Source organism: Rana temporaria, chromosome 3 (assembly GCF_905171775.1).
Source record: "Rana temporaria chromosome 3, aRanTem1.1, whole genome shotgun sequence".
Taxonomy (NCBI): Eukaryota; Metazoa; Chordata; class Amphibia; order Anura; family Ranidae; genus Rana; species Rana temporaria.
This window is the reverse complement of record NC_053491.1, coordinates 197,239,525-197,261,518: the sequence shown is the minus strand read 5'-3', so window position 1 is coordinate 197,261,518 and position 21,994 is coordinate 197,239,525.

Sequence of the window (21,994 nt, the reverse complement as noted above, 5' to 3'; positions counted from 1 at the left end):
TGTGCCCATCAAACGCAGCCACTGTGCCCATCAAACGCTTCCACTGTGCCCATCAAACGCAGCCACTGTGCCATAAAACGCAGCCACTGTGCCCATCAAATGCAGCCACTGTGCCACCAAATGCTGCCACTGTGCCATCAAACGCTCCCACTGTGCCATCAAATCCTGCCACTGTGCCATCAAATGCTCCCACTGTGCCATCAAATGCTTCCACTGTGTCCATCGAATGCCGCCACTGTGATCCCCCACCCGCTCGCCATCTCAGATGGGGCAGTGGGTCTTCTCCCCTCCTCTACTCCCATCCTTTCCTATAGGCGATTGGACGCCTGATAGTCATACAATCACAGCGACTGTCATTTCAGCCAATCAGGTGATGGATAACAGACCCGAGCATCTGATTGGCGGAGAGGCGGTTTAGTGTTAAGTGAATATTTATTCGCTGTTTTAACACAGCTGGGTGAACTGGGAGCGCCAAGCATGCCTCTCGCATGTCACCATTTTTGACGCCCTTATGGACGCACCGCCACTGGATTACGTTAACCTTTGCAAATAAATGTAGCACCCATGTACTTTGCAGTACTGGCGCTAGTCAAATTTAAGTATAGATCAGAGTATAGTTAGACTCTGATCCTGATTGTTAGTGGCAAATTGCGGTCTCTGTCTCAGATTGGCTGTACTGTGGGCCCATTCTGCTGTACTGGGGTGTTCTTCCAACCCCGGTACTGCAGGTGGCAGCAGTGGAGTCGAGGTTTGGGTGCTCTTCCCAGCAGCCAATGACGAGGGGTTTGTCCTCGCTGTGCATGCTGAGGAGGGGTATTTATGGGACAGACGCCTTTGTTCTGGGTCTTCTTCGTCCAGTGTGGCACCCACCTTTAGGGTGGCCACATCACGGCGCCCCGGCGCTATGGCCTACCTGGCCGGTGCGTGCGTGCTATGCGGTGTTCCTGGTTCTGGGACCATGTTGGCCCGGAGCATCTGAACCAGCGATGGGGATCCAGTGAGCAGCTGGGTTCCCCCTTTTTTTGAAGATCCCAAGCTGTGTGCTGTTCGGTGGGGAGTTGGTCTGAGGAGCGCCATTGAGAGGCTGGCGGTCCAATAGGGCTTGGAAAAAAACACTGGGGATCACAGGTAGCCGGGCACTGCGGGACTAATCACCTGTCAGTCGGTACCTGGGCAACAAGTTGAAGGAGATCCAGACATAACTCAACCAAGGAGGCATATCTCCAAGAATTCTACCCAGAGGGGACCTGTGGCAGAGGTATATTCTGAGGCTCTTTGAGAGGGGTCTGTGGCAGAGACTTTCTCCCAAGTTCAAGTTCACCAAGGAGGGTCTGTGGCAGAGACTTAATCCTATAATTGTCCGACTGACACTCCGGCTGCCAGGTCAGTGAGAGGGGCATGTCCGGGTGCACTGAACCCACTCCGGCGGGAGTGGTGAAGAAAAGAGTTACGTTTGGGAGCAGGACTGTTTCCTATCATTACGCCTGAATCTGCTAATCTTCCTCCTTTCAACTTTACTTTCCTCACTGCAAGTTCGTTGTTTTTACCCGGCTGGGTAATAAAGAGCACAGCAAAAGAGCACCTGTCATGGACATTCCTTTACTTCTGTTTATGCACATATGCATCACTCACCCCTAGAAAATTCGGAGGAGCCATGAGGTAACACGCCACCCAAAAATCCAGCAGCTCCACTGGGGGTAATGCTACATTAATATCCAACAAAAAGGTGTTTGCAAATTACCATTTTGGGAGTCTTACATATGGTAGGAGTCTTTCCAAATGTTGTTCTCTGTTAAATAAAATAATATTGACTGATCAAGATGTAGTATAACGATATTTTAAAATGTTATTCTTCTTTCAGTAACGAGATATGATTCACAACAAATAACATTCAAAAGGATAAAAATGACTTACAAAGCCCTCCACAACTCTGCCCGGATACATCACCAAGCTCATCTCAAAATATCTACCAAATCATCCTTTTTGCTCCTCACAAGACCACTCGCACTCTAGCTTCCTTCTTACCTCCTACCATGCTTGCCTCCAGGATGTCTGCAGAACCTCTGCCCTCATCTGTAACTCCCTACCCCTACAGCTATCTCCTACTGTGTCTGCCTAGGTGATCCCTGAAAAAAACTCCTTTCTTAAAGAAAGCCTATCACCTCTATCTAACAACTGCATTTTACTTTCTCAAATCATCCCTCCTCTGTTAATACTTTTTGTATCACTTGCCCTTGCCTGCAGATTGCATGCTTATATGATCAGGGTCCTCCTAGTCCTAACCCTCTTGTTTTGAATTGTATTGTAGCTGTGTTGTCTTTAGTTTTTTTTTTAAGCGCTGTACAAACTGTTGGTGATATGTGCAGTAAATCCTGAATAATAATATTAATAAACAACTACCTAATCAATCAACATGCACACAGTGCATTTCAGCATTCAAGTCTGGCCATATATAATCAAATGATTCAGACGATGCAGTTTGTTATCCCTGGCGTTCATATAACAAACACATTCCAAAACATTTTTTCTCTAACGCTAGGGTTTTGCCACCATGTATAATGTTTTATTTATTACCTTGCCAGTTTGATGAGTTGATCATTTGGGTCAGAAAAATTGTTAGAATCATATGTTACATATTTTTTGAAAAGCTACTGAATAATTCCAAAACTGCCAAATATATGACCAACATAAAGATTGTGCTTCAGAGGCAATATTATTCTCATTCTGCTTAGCAATTTTACTTCTTGTTGTACACAAAAAGTGTGGGCTGATGAGGTCAGATCCCACCTATAGAAAAAACGCACATTAAAGGCTCAGTATGGGTGACCACACACACAATTATAAAACATAATGGGCCGGATTCATAAAGAAGATACGACGGCGTATCTCCTGATACGCCGTCGTATCTCTGAGTCCGGCCGTCGTATCTATGCGCCTGATTCATAGAATCAGGTTACGCATAGATATGCCTAAGATCCGACAGGTGTAAGCGACTTACACCGTCGGATCTTAGGCCCCGTATACACGACTGAACATGTCTGCTGAAACTGGTCCGCAGACCAGTTTCAGCGGACATGTTCGGTCGTCTTTACGTCCAACTGGACAATTTTCCGGCGGATCAGACAGGTTTCCAGCGGACAAATGTTTCTTAGCATGCTAAGAAACATGTCCACTGGAAGCCTGTCCGTTGGACATGTTCGGTCGTCTGTACAGACTCACCGTACATGTCCGCTCGGCCGAAAGCCCTCGCATGTGTCGAAGTGATTCAACGCATGCGTGGAAGCATTGACCTTCCAGGGTCGCGCATGTCGCCGCGTCATCGTCGCGGCGACGGCGCGGCCACGTCACCGTGTATCGTGTCCACGCGGATTTCTGTCTGATGGTGTGTACAACCATCAGACAGAAATCTCCGAGCGGACATGTCCGCTGAAAACGGTCCAGCGGACCACTTTCAGCGGACAGTCCGTCCGTGTGTACGAAGCCTTAGCTGCAATTCCAGGCCGGCCGCTAGGTGGCGCTTCCGTATCTTTTACGCGTCGGATATGCAAATGAGCATTTACGCCGATTCAGAAACAAACGACCGCCCGGCGCTTTTTTTTTTCGTCATTTGCGTTTGGCTTTTTCCGGCGGGAAGTTACCACTGCTATAGCAAGGACGTCATTGCGACGTCATTTGGAGCAATGCACGCTGAGAAAATTTGCAGACGGCGCATGCCCTGTTGGATTGGCGCGGGGACGCGCCTGATTTAAATAGTACACTCCCCCCTAGCCGCGGAATTTGAATTCCGCCGGGGGATTTACGATACGCCGCCGCAAGTTTTGAGGTAAGTGCTTTCTGAATTAAACACTTGCCTCAAAAACTTGCGGCGGCAGATCGTAAATCAGATAGGTTACGCGGATCCGGATCAGATAGGTTACGGCATACTTTCAAATTTCCCGCGTCGTATCGTTGTTTTGAATCCTCAAAACAAGATACGGCGGCTTCTGGGTTAGATCCGACAGGTGTACGTCTTCGTACGCCTTCGGATCTAAGATGCAATACTTCGGTGTCCGCTGGGTGGCGTTTTCCGCGTCGGGTATGCAAATTAGCGATTTACGACGATCCACAAACGTACGCGCGGCCGTCGCATTTTCTAACGTCGTCTGTAGTCGGCTTTTTCCGGCATATAGTTAAAGCTGGTATTTTGCGGCGTATAGATAGAATTGCGTATAGATAGAAATGTTAAGTATAGCCGTCGTTCCCGCGTCGAAATTATAATTTTTTTTTTTTGCGTAAGTCGTCCATGAATAGGGATGGACGTAACTCACGTCTAAGTTAAAAAAAATGACGTCGTTGCGACGTCATTTAGCGCAATGCACGGCGGGAAATTTAGGAACGACGCATGCGCATTTCATTCGGCGCGGCGCGATTTTGGTGGGCCTTTTAATGGAAATAAAATGAAAATGCAAAAATGTTTTGTTAAAACAAATTACATACAGTATTTAAACAAACAAATTACATAGAAGGGGTGGGGGTGAGAGAGAGAGGAGGGTAAGAGAGAGAGGGGTGAGAGAGAAAAGGGGGGTGAAAGAGAGAGAGGGGGTGAAACAGAGGGAGGAGGTGAGGGGGGGTGCCTTTGGGTGGCTTTAATAGGGTAGTATGCGCACCACAGCGAACTGTTGGTGGAGCCACATTGTGGTAAGAGTAGGAGGGGCTGCCCTACATATGATGCCTGGGAACAATGTGAATGGAGCCTTACTCTTACCAACAATGTAACAGGGGTATTTACTATGACAGAACTTTCCCTGATTCTCTGATAATCTCTGCATCTTGATCCACCTCCTCTCAGAGCAGGACTGAGCAACATTAGTGACTCACTCACACCACTAGCCTGCTGCAGCTCCAATAGCCCCTATGTTAATCCGGATCTGAGACCATGTATTTTATTAAATAGCACATAAAGTTGTAGAGTATGTGTGTTTCCGAAAACCAGATAGGCCAGGTCAACGTTTTGCTGATTCACGGCTTCCTCAGAACCCAATATGATAGGTGGGGCAACAATCAAAATGGTGGATCAGAGAGTGTCCACTAGCATAGCCTGGGGGCTGGCATAGGAGCACCAGGACCAATCAAAGAGACCAGAATGGTGCCAGGTGCAGGGATTAGATGAAAAGCTATAAATAAAACCCCAGGAAACTTGTTTGGTGATTTTTTTTAAAAGTCAGGGAAGGAGGCCAATTGTTTGCAGGCAGAAACAGAAAAAATGTACTACATTCCAAGATCACCAGATATAATATATATCTGCCAGTCTACTGCACAAAATGCCACACCACCCGCCAGGTCACACATTTTAAATGCCAATCCTGTAAAGCTGGGTACACACACTTAGTTTTTTTTGTTTCACCCAGCGAGCTGAGCGAAAATAAAGTTGAACATACGATCGAGCTCCCGGAACGGAATTAGTTCATAAGCAGGGTAGTAGTAATAGATCAAGCAAGGGTGCTGCTGTGCTGCATTGCCAAAGGGGAATCCTCAAAGCTGCAATTGTGGGCTGTACCTAGTACATTTTTTAACACAGTACCTACACATACCTAATAGAAAATCCAAGCCCATCTCCAAGGGCAGAGCCCTGATTATGTAAGACTATTAGACATGACCAAAAGAATTAACATTATGAGTGGAATCATCATACTAAATATGAAGTCACTGAGTTTTTGAATACGAAAGATTCTAGCTATGTGATACCATTGCAAGGGAGTTTGTATACTGTGTATGGAGCAATAATGAGAAACATCAAAAGGGAACAAAGTTGCTTTGCCCGGGCACTTTCTGCATCCTTTCACATTCACCCCCCCCCCCTCCCAAAAAAAAGAGCACTTTGCTCTAGATAATGGCATACTTGCCACCAGGGCAGGACTTAGGGTGGTGGGTGCCCCTGGGCTTGAGTGTTAAAGGGGCCCCCTGGAGCCGAGAATTGGGGGGGATCGAAGTTGTTGAGCGGGGGGGGGGGCAAATTGAAGTTGTTGAGCGGGGGGGAGCGCATTAAAGTTGTTGAGCGGGGGGAGGGATTTTGCAGTTGTTGAGGGGGGGAGTGCCTCTCACCTGTGCCAACAGCCGGGGCCACAGACTGTCATTAGCCCGGCTGTCGGCTTTCTTCCCTTCAGCAGCCGCAGTCCTCCACACACCGCTCCGGTTCCTCCTGCTTCCGTGCTGCCTCCTCTTGCAGTGCGGGAAAATTAACCCTTTTGGGGGACTGCGGGAAGAAGCTGTCTGTGCGGGAAAGTCCCACAGAATCCGTGCGTGTTGGGAGGTATGCGCAGGGCCGCCATCAGGAATTTTGGGGCCCCTTGCACAGCTTAAGGCATGGGCCCCCTGAAGCAGAGAACCTAGGGGGGGGTGGGGGTGCTGCCGCCTGAAATTGAGAAGCGTGGGGGCCTTTACAAAAAAAAGAAGAAATAAAGAAGAAAACAAATATATATAAATATATGTAGCCATCCGGGGCCCTGGGGACCTCTGGGCCTTTTAATAAAAAGAAAAAATAAACCTCTGGGCCCTTTAATAATAAAAAAAAAAAACATTTATAAAAAAATACATAAAAAAAGGGAGGTTGCCAAACCCGGGGGCCCTGGGGACCTCTGGGCCCCTGGGAACCTCTGGGCCTTTTAATAAAAAATAAAAAAATAAACAAAAATAAAAAAATAAACATTTATAAAAAAAATAAAAAAGGGGGGGTTGCCACATGGGGCCCTGGGGACCTCTGAGCCCTTTAATAAAAAAAAATATATATATATATATAAAAAAAAATGTATTTTTTTTTTATAAAAAATAAAAAAGGTGGGTTGCCATCCGGGGGCCCTGGAGACCCCTGGGCCCTTTAATAATAATAATAATAATATATATATATATATATATATATATATATATATATATATATATACATATATATTATATATATAAAAATAAAAAATATATAAAAAAAACATTTTTTTACAAAAAATTAATAAAAAAAAGGGGGGTTGCCGTCCGGGGCCCTGGAGACCCCTGGGCCCTTTAATAATAATAATAAAATATATATATATATATATATATATATATATATATATATATATATATATATATATATATATATATATATATATATATATAAAAATAAAAAATATATTAAAAAAAAAACATTTTTTTACAAAAAATAAATAAAAAAGGGGGGGTTGCCGTCCGGGGCCCTGGGGGCCTCCGGGCCCCTGGGGACCTCCGGACCCCTAAAAAAAAAAAAAAAAAAAAAAATTTTTTTTTTTTTTTTTTTTTTTTAAAGGGGGCCCCCTATTGGGTGGGGCCCCTGGGCTTGAGCCCAGTCAAGGCCAATGGTAAGTCCGGCCCTGCTTGCCACACTCACACACAGTATGCTAAAAGATGGGGCAGTCTCTGGATTGTGCCATATATCAAAAACAAATATTCACCATCTGTAGTTGATTTCTTTTACTGCTTGAATGCATGTTTTTGTCAGAAGATAGAGGTGTTCCTGTTTCCTTTTAACCGCTCTGAATTCCTTGTCTGAAGAAAAGAGTAAAACTGGAAGTAAGACTGTTATTCCTGGCAAGAAAATAGCCTATTTTTATTATGGTGACACTCTTTATTTATTTTAGTAGATCTCTCAGGTGATGCCAAAAATTCTAGTTTATAAACATTGTTGTAGTAGATCTTGAAAAAAAATCTTAAATCTTTGCATGAATGTGTATGCTTGCATTCCTTTCCTCTCCTTGCCCTTCAGTTATTATTACAAAGGAACTCATTTTGTGAATGAACTGTGCCTGCCTCCAGCGAGACAGCCTCACCGCTGACCCCTGGTCACATATTAAATTCCAACCCAGCCAGGGAAGTATGCATTTAGAAAAAGTTACTGATGGGCAGAATCCGCTGGGATTTAGCCTGTTAAACAACCACAGAAGTGAAAGATCATATGATTTTTTTTTTTTTTAAGAAACCACTGATCATTCCTGGATAGATTCCATTGAAGCTGTCATTTTAAAGTTAGTTCATTAACTTTTTTATGCCACCGGCGCATCTACTGATTTCTGCTAAGCCCAAAAACTTCCCTCTGTCTAGATCATTAGAAATATTTAGAATTCTATTATCTTGAAAATGCATCTAAATAATAACCTCAGCATAAAAACTTGGTTTGTTGAACAGGAAGCACGTTAGTGGCATAATCAGGTAAAGATGTTTGTAGGGAACAAAAGTCAAATTTTAAACATTTAAAGGAGAACTGAAAGCAAAACCTTTTTTCCTAATTTTGCGTAGAGTAAAAGAGGGTTTAAACCCCTGTCTGTTTTGTTTTTTTGTCATCTGCATCACATTTGGGGAGATATTCCTTTATGTCCTGTCCTTTTGCTAAAACAGGAAGTGTGAAAAAATCCTTTGAAAGTGAGAAAATCTTTGGTGTCACCAGGGTCACCAGAATTGTTCCTTACTGGAAGATTTATCTTCTATTCTTGTTCTGGTGACAACTGAAAATTTGGGATTTTCATTTACTTTTACTTTTAGTGATAAGAGTGAACAGGACACACAGAAGGAAGAGGTTAAATTTCCCCTACAAGGGCTCGGACATCAATAATAACCTGACAGTGTTCTAATCTCTTAAAAATGCCTCTAGTAATAATTTCGACAATGTGTAGTGCTACACCCGAAAGAGCTACTGGTAAAGATGGGTTCTCTGTTCCCTACCACCCAAACCCCAGGCATCCACCCTGTCTTGTTTCCCCTTTCTTTAAATAGTAGATTGAGCACTCACAGATTCCTAAACACTCTGTATCCAGCTGTTAAAAAGGGAGACAAGAGGCATCCACCATATATAATGAATGGATGCTTACTAGATGAAAAGACCCATGTAACAAGGTCTAGCTACGCATTAGTGGGAAAACCCCCCATTGGAGGTATGAAAATATAGCTCTCTTCACAGTGCCCATATGGTAGTTATATCATCAGAGAAATCTCCTGATAATGTGGCCGGTAAGTTGTCACCATTCATCAACTGGACATGTATGTAAAGAATGAACACAATCGCTCATTGAGAAATTTCAGACATATAAAATATATTAAAAGAAAGATATTCTACTCACAAGTATAATGAAAATATCAGGCATTCAAAGTAAGACTATCCTGCGCCCCGGCACCTGTGCTGATGTCACTACTATGTCCTCTGACTCTATGTTTGTTTTGTCTAAAAAGACGTTGCCAGTGGGGTCCATGTGAAAATCGTTTTTTTTTTTTGGAGAGGAGGGAAAATTGAAAAGGAAGTAAATGGCCATGGCTGGAAGAATTGTGATTGGCTGCTGCAACAAAGTAAGGCGAGGAGGGTCTTCAGGCTGTTAAGATGAAGGAGGAGCACAGTCTTAAAGGGGGGAATTGGGTAAGAAAAAGACTGGACCCCTTACTGAATGGACTGCTGGCTGAACAGAACCCTGCCATAGCTGACCACAATTGGGTGAGACCTTAGAGAGACTGCTCATTGCACAGGACCTTGCCTCAGAGATGAGAGCTTTCCCCCTGGGAAGGTGCAAGGTGTGATTTGGATGCCTAGTGAAATAAGACTGTACTAGAAAGCAACACCATCGCTTGCGAGGAAGGTAAAGAGGGACTGTCTTAGCAGGATTGAAAGAGAGACATCACAGCAACTTCTTTCTCTTTCTAAAAACTTCATAGAAAATCCAAGCTCAAACTTACCGACCAATCAGCAACCAACCAAATTCACCTGTCTAACAATATGCGTTAAAAACAGAGGTATAGTTGCACGTATTTGCAAATGCATGTGTAAGCTGCAGGCCCCGTCAAGACTCTCTGTGTACTGCAGTCCTAACTCTAAAATTTAAAGTCTCCTCAATGGAAGCACATGCATGCTGATAGATAGATAAAGGGCAGATGACTGGAGTTAGCCCAGCTCCCCTTAAAGGGGCAGGAGCACACTAAACACCCAGCACATAGAAGCAAAGGTGCCAGTGCGTTGCCTGACCACAATGACATCAATACAAAAAACAAATGTCACTGCCCCTACCTACGACTGGTCTATACAGTAAGGAGAACTGGAAAAGGTACGTATACATACAAAAACAACATACAATATCCAAGCTCAAACTTACTTTCTAAAAACTTCAATTGAAGCAAACCACATGTCCACACACCCAGAAGAGGGTGCCCTAGGTCTGGTAAGAGACAAACTTAGCACAAGTTAACCTTTTGTTTGCTTGGAACTGTTGTGCTTTCTTCATGAACCCCAACATTGCTGGCCAGTATTTTTTTTTTTATCATTCACTTGCCTGTGGGATAAAATAGGTACTGTTATATTATAAGTTAGGGCTGTCTAAATATACTGTTACTAGGCAAAAGCAATTCAATTGTGTTATTTACTGATATTCTTTTGAAATACCGCAAGGTGTGTCAGTAAATTCTGAGTGAGTGAGGTGTGTCATCTTTAGGTGTACACAGAAATCACAAAATAATTCCGTGGCTACTCAGGAGGTAGCACTACACACACATAGTTACAGATATAGCCAGGTTGTAAAAAAACACATGTCCATCTACTTCAACTAATAGAAAACCTCCATATACACAATTCTATACCCACCAGTCTATACCCCGTTTATCCAGAGGAAGGCAAAAAAAACAAAAAAACAATAAAGCTTTACCTAATTTGTTCCAGTGGGGAAAACAATCCTTCCTGAACCCCCAGGAGGCAATCGGATATTCCCTGAATCAACTACCCCTGGTATTATTACCTCTAAATATCAGTTATAGTTTGTGCATTTAGAAATCCATTCAGGTATTTTTTAAAACAACCCTTTGAGCTGGCCAGAACCAACTCTTGATGGAATCTATTCCACATTTCCTTAGCTATCACTTTGAGGAAGCCCTTCAATCTTTCCTCCAGACATAAAGCATACCCATCCCTTTTTCCTCTGTAATGACCACAAAGCGAATAAATCAATACCAAGTTCATTATATGGAACACCTATGTATTTATACATGGTCATCATGTTCCCCTTAATAAATGTAGTTTATAGCTAATCTTTTCTCATAGCTGATCTCCTTCATGTTTTTTATCAGTTTGGTTGCCTTTCTCTGCACTTTCTCCGATAACCTTTTTATGAATTGGTGACCAAAATTGAACTGCATATTCCAGATGAGGTCTTACTAATGATATGTACAGGGGGACAGTTATGGCTGTCTATACCTATTTTAATACAAGAAAGTTTTTTGCTAGCTTTAGAAATTCCAGGTTGGCATTGCATGCTATTATTAAATCTATGATCCACCAAAATATCAAGATCCTTCACAACCATTGACTCCCCTGGCTGTTCTCTTCCTAGAATGTTGGAGCAAATATAATTTATAAATAGTGTGACAGTACAACTCACTTCCACTGTATAAAAGTATGTAAAAGGGACACAGATTTGCAGATCTGCAGAGTACTGGGCTCTGTAACATCAATTGTGAGTCAAGAAAACCTTTTATTTGGTTTTCTATGGATTGTAGTTCAGGGCTCCTGTTCTGCATCCATAGGGCTTGAAGAGTTGAGGCGGCTGAGAAAGTCTGGAAGACTGGGAAAGCTGAGATGACTGGACAATTCTAGTGGAATGGGGGAATCTGGAAGTCTCAGGCCCCGTACACACGACAGAGTTTCTCGGCAGAATTCAGCGAGAAACTCGGTCAGAGCCGGATTCTGCCGAGAAACTCTGTCGTGTGTACACTTTCGGCCCGATGGAGCCGCCGAGGAACTTGTCGAGAAAATAGAGAACATGTTCTCTATTTTCTCGTTGTTCTATGGGAGAACTCGGCCCGCCGAGCTCCTCGGCGGCTTCAGGGCTGAACTCGCCGAGGAACTCGATGTGTTTGGCACGTCGAGTTCCTCGGCCGTGTGTACGGGGCCTCAGAGTAGTGAGAGAGCCCAGGGTGTCAGGAAAACCCCTATCGAGAGGATAGGTGCTGCAACTGAAAAGGCTGAGAGGCCCAGGATAGCTGCAAAAGCTGAACGAACACAGAGGTACTGTGTAAGATTGTCTGAAGGATCATCTAAAAGACAAGGTTAAGGTTAGAGAAAGCAAGGTATCTGCATTTTTCTGTTACCTGCTGTTGTTAGTGGAAATCCCCTTTTAAAATGTTTTCTGATAAACTTTATTTTGTTTAATAAAAGTGGCTTGTTAAGCCATAAGACCAGAGTTCAGACTGGCATGGATTCAGCACAAATGCTTCTACCCCTGAGCTAACGATTCCCCAATATCACAATAGGTTAAAAATTAAGGATCCCAAGAATGAACCTTAGGGTACACCACTAATAACCTTAGACAATTTAGGATTAATCAATAATCAATACTCTTTAAATACGATTACTGTATATACTCGAGTATAAGCCGACCCGAATATAAGCCGAGGCACGTAATTTTACCACAAAAAAACTATGAAAACGTATTGCCTCGAGTATAAGCCTAAGGTGTCCATCTACATGCCTCACTGTGCCTCACTTTGCCTCACTGTGTCCATGTGCATGCCTCACTGTGTCCATGCCCCACTGTGCCCATGCCTCACTCTGCCCATGCCTCACTGTGTCCATGCCTCACTGTGCCCATGCCTCGCTGTGTCCATGACTAGACTGACGTTTAACATGGGAGTCTATGGAAGGGGTGTTCGGCTTCGAAAAATTGGTGCTCCCCAGCCGTAGGTCCCCCAGACAATAAACTTGTAGAAGAGAAATGTGGCTACATGTGTGCCAAGTTCTGGGTCCAGGGGACCTACAACTGGCCGGTACCGGGTCGCCAAAGTCACTGGAGATATTACCATTTAACATTGGAGTCTATGGAAGGGGTGCTCCCCGACCGTAGGTCCCCCAGACAAAAAACTTTGCACACTTGTAGAGGAAGAGTGGGGCTACATGTGTGCCAAGCCGGCCAGTACCAGGTCCCCAAAATCTGGGAGATCAGGTGCAAAAAGTTGACTCGAGTATAAGCCGAGGGGGGCATTTTCAGCACAAAAAAATGTGCTGAAAAACCCGGCATATACTCGAGTATATACGGTACTTAGCATGTTTTCTATCCATTTACAACTGAATTACTGAATTTTCTAAGCCTATAGGCTTTAACTTACACATTTTATTGTGTGTGGGGAACTGTGTCAAATGCTTATGCAAATCAAAGTATACTATATCCACAGCTGCTCATATGTCTATGTTTTTGCTTACTTCCTCATAAAAAAAAAAAAAAATCAGTTTGACAACTTTAGTCTTTTGTGAATCTATGGTGACTATTGCTTAAAATTTGGTTTTCTACCAATTTGGTTTTCTCCTATTAAACTTTTAACAGAAAACCAAATATAATCAGGCAATAAAATCACTATAATCTGGAAAATGTTAAGTGTAATGTATATAATTGTGTCACCAACCACAATGTCCCATGCTCTTGCTGCTGAAAAAAAATCAACGGCGTTAGTTGTTGAAGTAAAGTAATAAAGTTTTAAATCACAGCTAGAGGATGTGCATGTAGAGACCTTCAGGACAACGGTATATTCAACAAAATTGTATATTGTAACAAAAAAAGTTATACAGTGTCACCAGCCTTGAATAAAAGTTGTAATAATAATATTGCCTTTTGGTTGTAAACAAAGAAAATGGCATATACTTATAATACCTAAGAGTCCTCCAAAGAAAAGAGAGTCCCAGAGCCACACAATCACAAGAGTCCAATAATGTATTATAAAACAATGTCAGATTTTTATTGATAAAAAAACATTCTCACACTGTCATATGTAACATCCATAAAAAGCAGCCTTATTTGAACCTTGGATGGCTCTTAGGCCACTATTACTCATCCTTAGGATGGTCAGTCCATGAGCGAACAGATCAATAAGTTGGAACGTGGAGTTGTAGCAGGAATCTGATGAGAGGTCTGGATACTGGCGGCAATCACACTGGTGCACTGAATACTGGAATTCTTGTTACCGGAAGTTGCGTCACTGGAAATTACATGTTGCCAAGACTCTGAATGAACACCATGATAGCCCCAAGCATCTCAGGTCTCCAGGACAACTTGTTTTAAGGTGTGACCTCTTTGTGAAGCCCTAAGGAGGAGACTGGGGGAGCAATTTAATTTAGGGCCGAAACAACTAATCGATTAATTGACAACTAATCGATTATGAAATTAATCGATTACCATTTTCAGAATCGATTAATCGGCCAGTAACATAATGGGGTTAAAAAATAAAAAAAATTAGCCCATTATAGTACAAAAAGAGCAAATCTCTACGGTAAATATTACTTTCACTGTACCACAGTAAAAAATGTAGGTTTTTTTTCATCACAAAAAACGACCGTGTGTACGCGGCATTAAGTATCTTCCTGACTATAGAAGTTAAGCTAACTGGTCTATAGTAACTAGGTGAAGACTTTAATCTCTTTTTAAATATATGCACTACATTGGCCCTACGCCAATCCAGTGGTACTATGCCAGTCATTAAAGAGTCTCTAAAAGTTTGAAACAATGGCTTTGAGATAACAGAGCTCAACTCATTTAGGACATATCAGTGTAAGCCATCTGGTCCTGGTGCTTTATTCACCTTTATTTTGTCTAAATGTTTCTGTTAATATCTATTTTGAGCTGTTGTGGATCTTATAGGGCAATGTCAATACTTTTCATATTATGGACTTGATCTCCCCAATTTTTCTTTGTATACTCTGAAGAAGAGCTGTTTAAAAAATAGATTTAGGCCTGAATTTTAGCTGCGCCCTCAAACAATGAAAAAATGTATATTTTCTATAAGCAGACACTCTGGAGAATAAAATGGTGGTTCCAATTTGCTATGTCATTACAAAATACACTAAAGATACACTAAAGGTAATTTTGGAGCACATCAACACAACATACAGTACTACCCAATATTTTTGGTCAACTATAAAAGATGAAGTTGTAAATAGTAAAATAGTAAATTGTAAATAGATACCCAGCATGTCAAGTTTTAAAGTTGTGTATGTCCATATACCAACAACAAACTTCAATACCATAACTTTTCCATAGGAGACACTTTAATGGACCGTACATGTCATTACTTCAGAGTTAACCCTGAATAATAGCCCTACAAATGTGAAAAGTTTAAAGCTGCGAGAATGCCATCATCCCAATCAAAGCAATCAAAGCCACAATAATAGCCCTAGAATTATGACTCTTACTCCAATAATTTAAATCAGGTTTATATAACATATACAATATAATAGATGATGTTGATAGGGTATAACATATACAATGTAATACATGATGTTGATAGAAATTTATACAGTATTTTTACATACTTAAAATGAGCAGCCATGGTTTCCAGTAATGAGAGGGGTTCTAATAGGTTAGTAATAGGAAATGGAATAAGCAGAATGTTTGGTTGCAAGAGGATTTGGAAATGGGAATGCAGGTAGCATTTCTGCTTTCCTAAAGGTTATCTTTAGCAGCAGAGAAAGTAAGCGAGAGTCATAGGATTTCTAATAGAAACAAAGAATGCTTTCCCAAGGAAGAAATACAGAGGAACTTTGGTAAAATATTTACTGGATAAAAAAAAAACACATATAAACATAAAGAATGGCTGACTTCTTTAAATAGGAAAATATCTAGCATAAATAACATACCGGTAATCCTATATAAAAATTTGTGGAAATATTAACTACAAGCTTTTTTTATAAAGGTTTAAAAACCAGAAGATTACATATTGTTTCCACAAAGTCACTAGATACTTGGCTTACATGTTAGAGGCAACAAAATCCATGTACATATTGTGTTTCGACTCGGCACAACTGTGAAATACAATTTTTACAGCAAAAAAGCTTTGAAACCCAGGATATTAGTTGGAAATCTGTTCCCATACACAACATGAACTGGTGGGAAAGCAGGTTGTAAGAAAGCCTCTCTACAGCAGCTACCAGCTGCAGTGCGACCCAGTGTCTGTATAGCTGACATTGTAATCCATTCATAAATGAAGCATACTGAATCACAATGCTTTTAATACTAATATGTTATTTCACAGTTGAAAAAAACACACTCTTGGTGGTAAAAGCAACAAAATCCTTAGCTAGTGGAATGTTTCTTCTTCCTATCATTTTATGCATCCATTCATGCAGAATACTTTAGGAGAAAAACAAATTAGCTAGTCTACTATAGGAATTTTTTTTGAAACTATATATTGGGTTCTGTGAAATAATACATCTAAAAATACATTTTTTAAAAGATCTTTTGCTTTTCACCAAAAAAGCTAGAAACCTCTTTGCTCTGGTGCAGAGTTGGTGAAACACAAACCTGAGCAAAATTACAAATCCTTTGCTAGGTTATTTCGTTGAGATGTACCGTATTTATCGGCGTATACCGCACACTTTTTTGCCCTTAAAATCAGGGCAAAATCGTGGGTGCGCGATATACGCCGATACCTGCTTCCCGCACTAGGTTTGAACCACTCCGCCGACATATACCGAGCGCAGTACACTCGGGTATTCTCGGGCAGGCTCGGCTCCTCTCGCACTCACGTCCTGTGCGTCCTGTACGTCCTTTACGTGAGAGGAGCCGAGCCTGCCCGAGTATACCCGAGTGTACTGCGCTTGGTATATGTCGGCGGAGTGGTTCAAACACAGCGTGGGAAGTGGGGATCGGCTGAAGAACACAGCGGGGAGGATACCACGATGGCCGCAGAAGAACGCCGGACCGGACAAGGCCGCCGATGGACGCGATGGATGCCGGGCAAGACACCGACGAGGGGCATCCAAGGTTGGGGGTGCGCGCTATACGCCGGGGCGCGTTATATGAAGATAAATACGGTATGTATTTCAACTACTTAGCTGTTTGCCTGGAGTTCTGCTTGAAGTGACCACTAAGAAAATAAGAAACTAAAGCTGTCAATACACATAAAGATTTTTTCCTGTTCAGCCTGTGGGCTGAATCAAAAGAATCTAAAGCGTCGTACACACGATCAGTCCATCCGATGAGAACGGTCTGAAGGACCGTTGTCATCGGTTAGCCGATGAAGCTGACTGATGGTCCGTCGCACCCATACACCATCGGTTAAATAACCGATCGTGTCAGAACGCGGTGATGTAAAACACAACGACGTACTGAATAAAATGCTTCCAAGCATGCGTCTACTTGATTCTGAGCATGCGTGGATTTTTAACTGATGGTCGTGTCTACTAACGATTGGTTTTGACCTATCGGTTAGGAATCCATCGGTTAAATTTAAAGCAGGTTGGCTTTTTTTTAACCGATGGTTAAATAACCTATGGGGCCCTCACACGATCGGTTTTGACCGATGAAAACGGTCCATCAGACCGTTGTCCTCTGTTTAACCTATCGTGTGTACGAGGCCTTACAGATTCCTGCATCCATGCTACACAGTGCAGATGGAGGAATCTCCTGCTGCCCCACCAGATGTCAAATTACTTGCACAGTGCTTGCACCTGGTTGGATGCAGGTGCTGTTTCACTGACAATTTTCCGCCTGGCTACAGAGTTGACAAGACCACCCACCTCTCAGGAATTGACTGAAATTTGTTTGCCCATTTACAAAGAAATTAAGGGCCAGATCCACAGCCAGCCGCCGTAACTTAAATATTCCCATTTAAGTTACACTGGCTGAAAATTTCTACCTAAGTGCCCGATCCACAAAGCACTTACCTAGAAATTTTCGGCTGTGTAACTTAAATCCGGCCGACGTAAGGCGTTCCCAATTCAAATGAGGCGAGTCCCATTTAAATTAGGCGCCCTCCCGCGCCAGACGTACTGCGCATGCTCGTGACATCATTTTCCCGACCTGCATATCGCAAAATTACGTTACGCCGAGCTTCGTGAATCGCGCCGGGTCAAAAAAGTTGCGTCGGGAAAAAAAACGAGTTGCGGCGAAAAAAAAATAAAAAAAGACAGCGTCGCCTGAAAGAAGGGTCTGCTTTTACAAGGTGTACTAACTTTACACTTTGTAAAAGCAACCCTAATTTTACGATTGCAAACTAATACTTACAGAGAAAAAACGAAGCTGAAAAGCTTTGTGGATCTCCGTAAGTGCTAATTTGCATACCCGAAGCGGCATTTCGACTCGAAATGCCCCCAGCGGCGGATGCGGTACTGCATCCTAAGATCCGGCAGTGTAAGTCCCTTACACATGTCGGATCTTCTGTCTATCTCTTGGAAACTGATTCTGTGGATCAGTTCCAAAGATAGAAACAGGTATTAGCAGGCGGAACAGCAGATCCGCCTGCGTATCTCTTTTGAGGATCTGGCCCTAAGGGTCTATCATTTTTATCATATGTGTATTTCAAATTATAGAAACAGGATATCGACCAAAAATCCAGAAAAAAACACATGATACAAATGTTAAAAAATGTGTTGCAGTTCAGTGAGTATATAAATATTTGATCCCCAAGAAAAACATGACTTAGTACTTGTTGGCAAGCACAGAGGTAAAACGTTTCTGTAGTTAGTGACCAAGTTTGCACACCTCTCAGGTGGGATTTTGGTCCACTATTCTTTACAGATCTTCTCTAAATCCTTAAGATTTTCCTAGCTGTCACTTGGCAACTTAAAGTTTCAGCTCCCTCCATACATTTTCTATAGGATAAGGGTCTGGAGACTGGCTAGGCCACTTCATGACCTTAATGTGCTTCTTCTTGAGCCACTCCTTTGTTGACTTGGCGATATGTTTTGGGTCATTGCAATGCGGGAAGACCCATCCACAACCCATCTTCATTGTTCTGGCTGAGAGAAGAAGGTTCTCATCCAAGGTTTTACAATACATCACCCCACCCATTGGCCCCTCAATGCAGCAAAGTCTGCCTTTACCTTTAGCAGAGAAACAGCCCCAAAGCCTAATGTTTCCACCTCTGTGCTTGACTGTAGGGATGGTGTTCTTAGGGTCATAGTCAGCATGTACCTTCCTCCAAACACAACGAGTAAATACAAATTTCCCCTTGGGAATGGGACTTTTTTGGCACAGATTGTGAAACGATTTTTGTAAAAAAATCTTCAAATTTATTTAAGTATCAAAAAGAGTATCAAAAGGAATAACAATCATATGCAGAAAGTTTATAAAAACATGGAATGTTAGATTATCATACATACACCATCAGATGCACATAGTGAATGAAAATATCCACAGTGTAAGCATCCGTGGTGTAGACACAAATTACTAATTAGCAATCGTAATTCCTACACGTTACGGAGTACATAGGACTCCTTCTTCAGGGATAAATGCAGTAACAGTGATAGTGATAGTCTATAAAAAATAAAAATATGCATTATACATCCATTAGATACTAAACCAAAGTGATTGCGACAGATGAAAATGACATACATTAGCCACCAACATACTCACATGTCTAATGATGGTGCAACGTCCAAGTGAATAAGACAGGAGTGACCAGAATGGCCAGAGAGATGCTGTCATGTTTGTCTGTCAACTTCCCTCTCCATGTGCTTAGATTAAAAGGCCAGCCACTCTTACCTGGCTGCTTAAGTAATCTCTCCTCAAAGCATGGCTCCACCCTAGGCCCTATCAGGGAACTCTATATTGACCTGTGCACTGCAAGCCAGCTGTTCTGATCAATATTGTGTGTTTTGACTTCTGTGTGCTCATTGTTCTGTGTCCAACTTCTGATCTTGTTTACCGACTTTGGCTTGCTCTTGACTATCCTCGTCTGCTTCATACCCCGACCTTTGGTGTGTTCTTTGACTATCCCTATCTGCTTGTTGCCCTGACCTTTTGGCTAATCCCCTGACTATCCTTGTTTTTCAAGACTGTTGCTTCCTTCCTCTTTCTCCTGTAATCTACCGTGAGCGTGAGCTGGGAGACCATGGGGGCCGCGACCTGGAACCAGTTGCAGTGCAGTCCATCCTCACCACTAGAGGCTCTGGTGAACACCTGCTGGCTCTTAGACTCCATGCCCTGGGGAATCTAGGCTCAAGCTCATAGTAGGATCTGTTTTGGAGCTCCAGTAGACTTGCCTTCCTGAACCTGCCAGAGCTCCATCCTCAGCAGTCAGTCCTAGGGTCCACTACCTTAGCGGTGCACTCCTGACTCCAATGGAGTGCATCTGTCACCTGGCCTCAGGTGACCTGACAGATGCTGTGTAAGTAAAAAGATTCAGAAGAGCTGGTCAGTCAGGGAGGGGGCGTCAGACCCCCGCAGTGCAAACCGGGAGGCAACATGTCAGCTACCTCGGCGTGGAACAGGTGAGTTACCGACACCTCGTTCTAAGGTAAGTATTTTATAAGTATTTCATAATGAGCTAGTATGTGGTGGATACTAGCTCATTATGCCTTTTGCCTTACAAGGGTAAAAAAAATATAAAAATTCTGAGGGTATACAACCGCTTTAACAGAGAAACAGCCCCAAAGCCTAATGTTTCCACATCTGTGCTTGACTGTAGGGATGGTGTTCTTAGGGTCATAGTCAGCATTTTTCTTCATCCAAACACAAGTCCCCCTCCTCAAGAACAAAATACAAAGACATACTTGGGGGCACACCCAAAAAATGCTATACATCTAAGATGGTGCTGCTATAAGACCAAAGACAGTACAAAACAGATTATAGGTAGCGCACACATGCAAAAATGATATTTATCCTGCAAGGCTAGTTAAAAACACTTGAACATATTCAAAAATGTGGGGGTTTGGTCACACTATATGATCATATAGTGCTAAGCCTACTTACTGCGACAAAGTACCCTGAATTAGTGGGTCCTAACCTGTTAATAGAATGAAAGAACCTAGTGTCTCAACCTTGGGAGATAAACTCCTCTATACGGGAGAACTGAAGGCATTCCTCCTATGCACTTGTGGCCACTAATGTGAGGTAATGAAGAGGGGGAGGGGTGCTCCAGCCCAAGAGACCTGGTCAGGGTCTATAAAAAATACAAAGACATACTTGGGGGGCACACCCAAAATATGCTATACATCTAAGGCCCCGTACACACGACCAAACATGTATGCTGAAACTGGTCCGCGGGCCAGTTTCAGCATACATGTTTGGTCGTGTGTAGGCGCGAGCGGGCCAAATTCCAGCAAACATTTGCCCGCCGGGCCTTTTCCCAGCGGGCAAATATTCCTGGACGTGTTTTAAAAACGTCCGCTGGAATCCTGCCCGCTCGGACATGTACGGTCGTCAGTACAGACCTACCGTACATGTCCGAGCGCCCGCCGTCCCTCGCATGCGTCGAATGACTTCGATGCATGCGTGGAAGCCTTTAAATGGCAGGCCCGCCCACGTTGCCGCGTCATCGCCGCGTCATCGTCGCGGCGACGACGCGGACACGCCCCGCGTAGTGTTTACGCGCGGACTTCTGTACGATGGTTAGTACAACCATCGTACAGAAGCCCTCTGGCAGGCATGTACGGTGAAAACGGTCCGACGGACCGGTTTCACCGTACATGTTTGCTCGTGAGTACCCGGCCTAAGATGGTGCTGCTATAAGACTAAAGACAGTACAAAACAGATTATAGCGCACACATGCAAAAATGACATTTATCCTGCAAGGCTAGTTAAAAACACCTGAATATATTCAAAAATAAGGGGGTTTGGTCACACTATATGGTCATATAGTGCTAAGCCCACTTACTGCGACAAAGTACCCCGAATTAGTAGTGGGTCCTAACCTGTTAATAGAATGAAAGAACCTAGTGTCTCAACCTTGGGAGATAAACTCCTCTATATGGGAGAACTGAAAGCGGGGGTTCACCCTTAGAGGGCACTTTTTAGCCTTAGATACCTGCTCGTTTTGTCTAGGGGAATCGGCTATTAGTTTTAAAATATGAGCAGTACTTACCCGTTTACGAGATGCATCCTCTCCGTCGCTTCCGGGTATGGGCTGCGGGAATGGGCGTTCCTTCTTGATTGACAGTCTTCAATCGCGTCACGATTTTCCGAAAGAGGCCGAACGTCGGTGCGCAGGCGCAGTATAGAGCCGCACCGACGTTCGGCTTCTTTCGGCTACGAGTGACGCGATGGATGCGACCGTCGGAAGC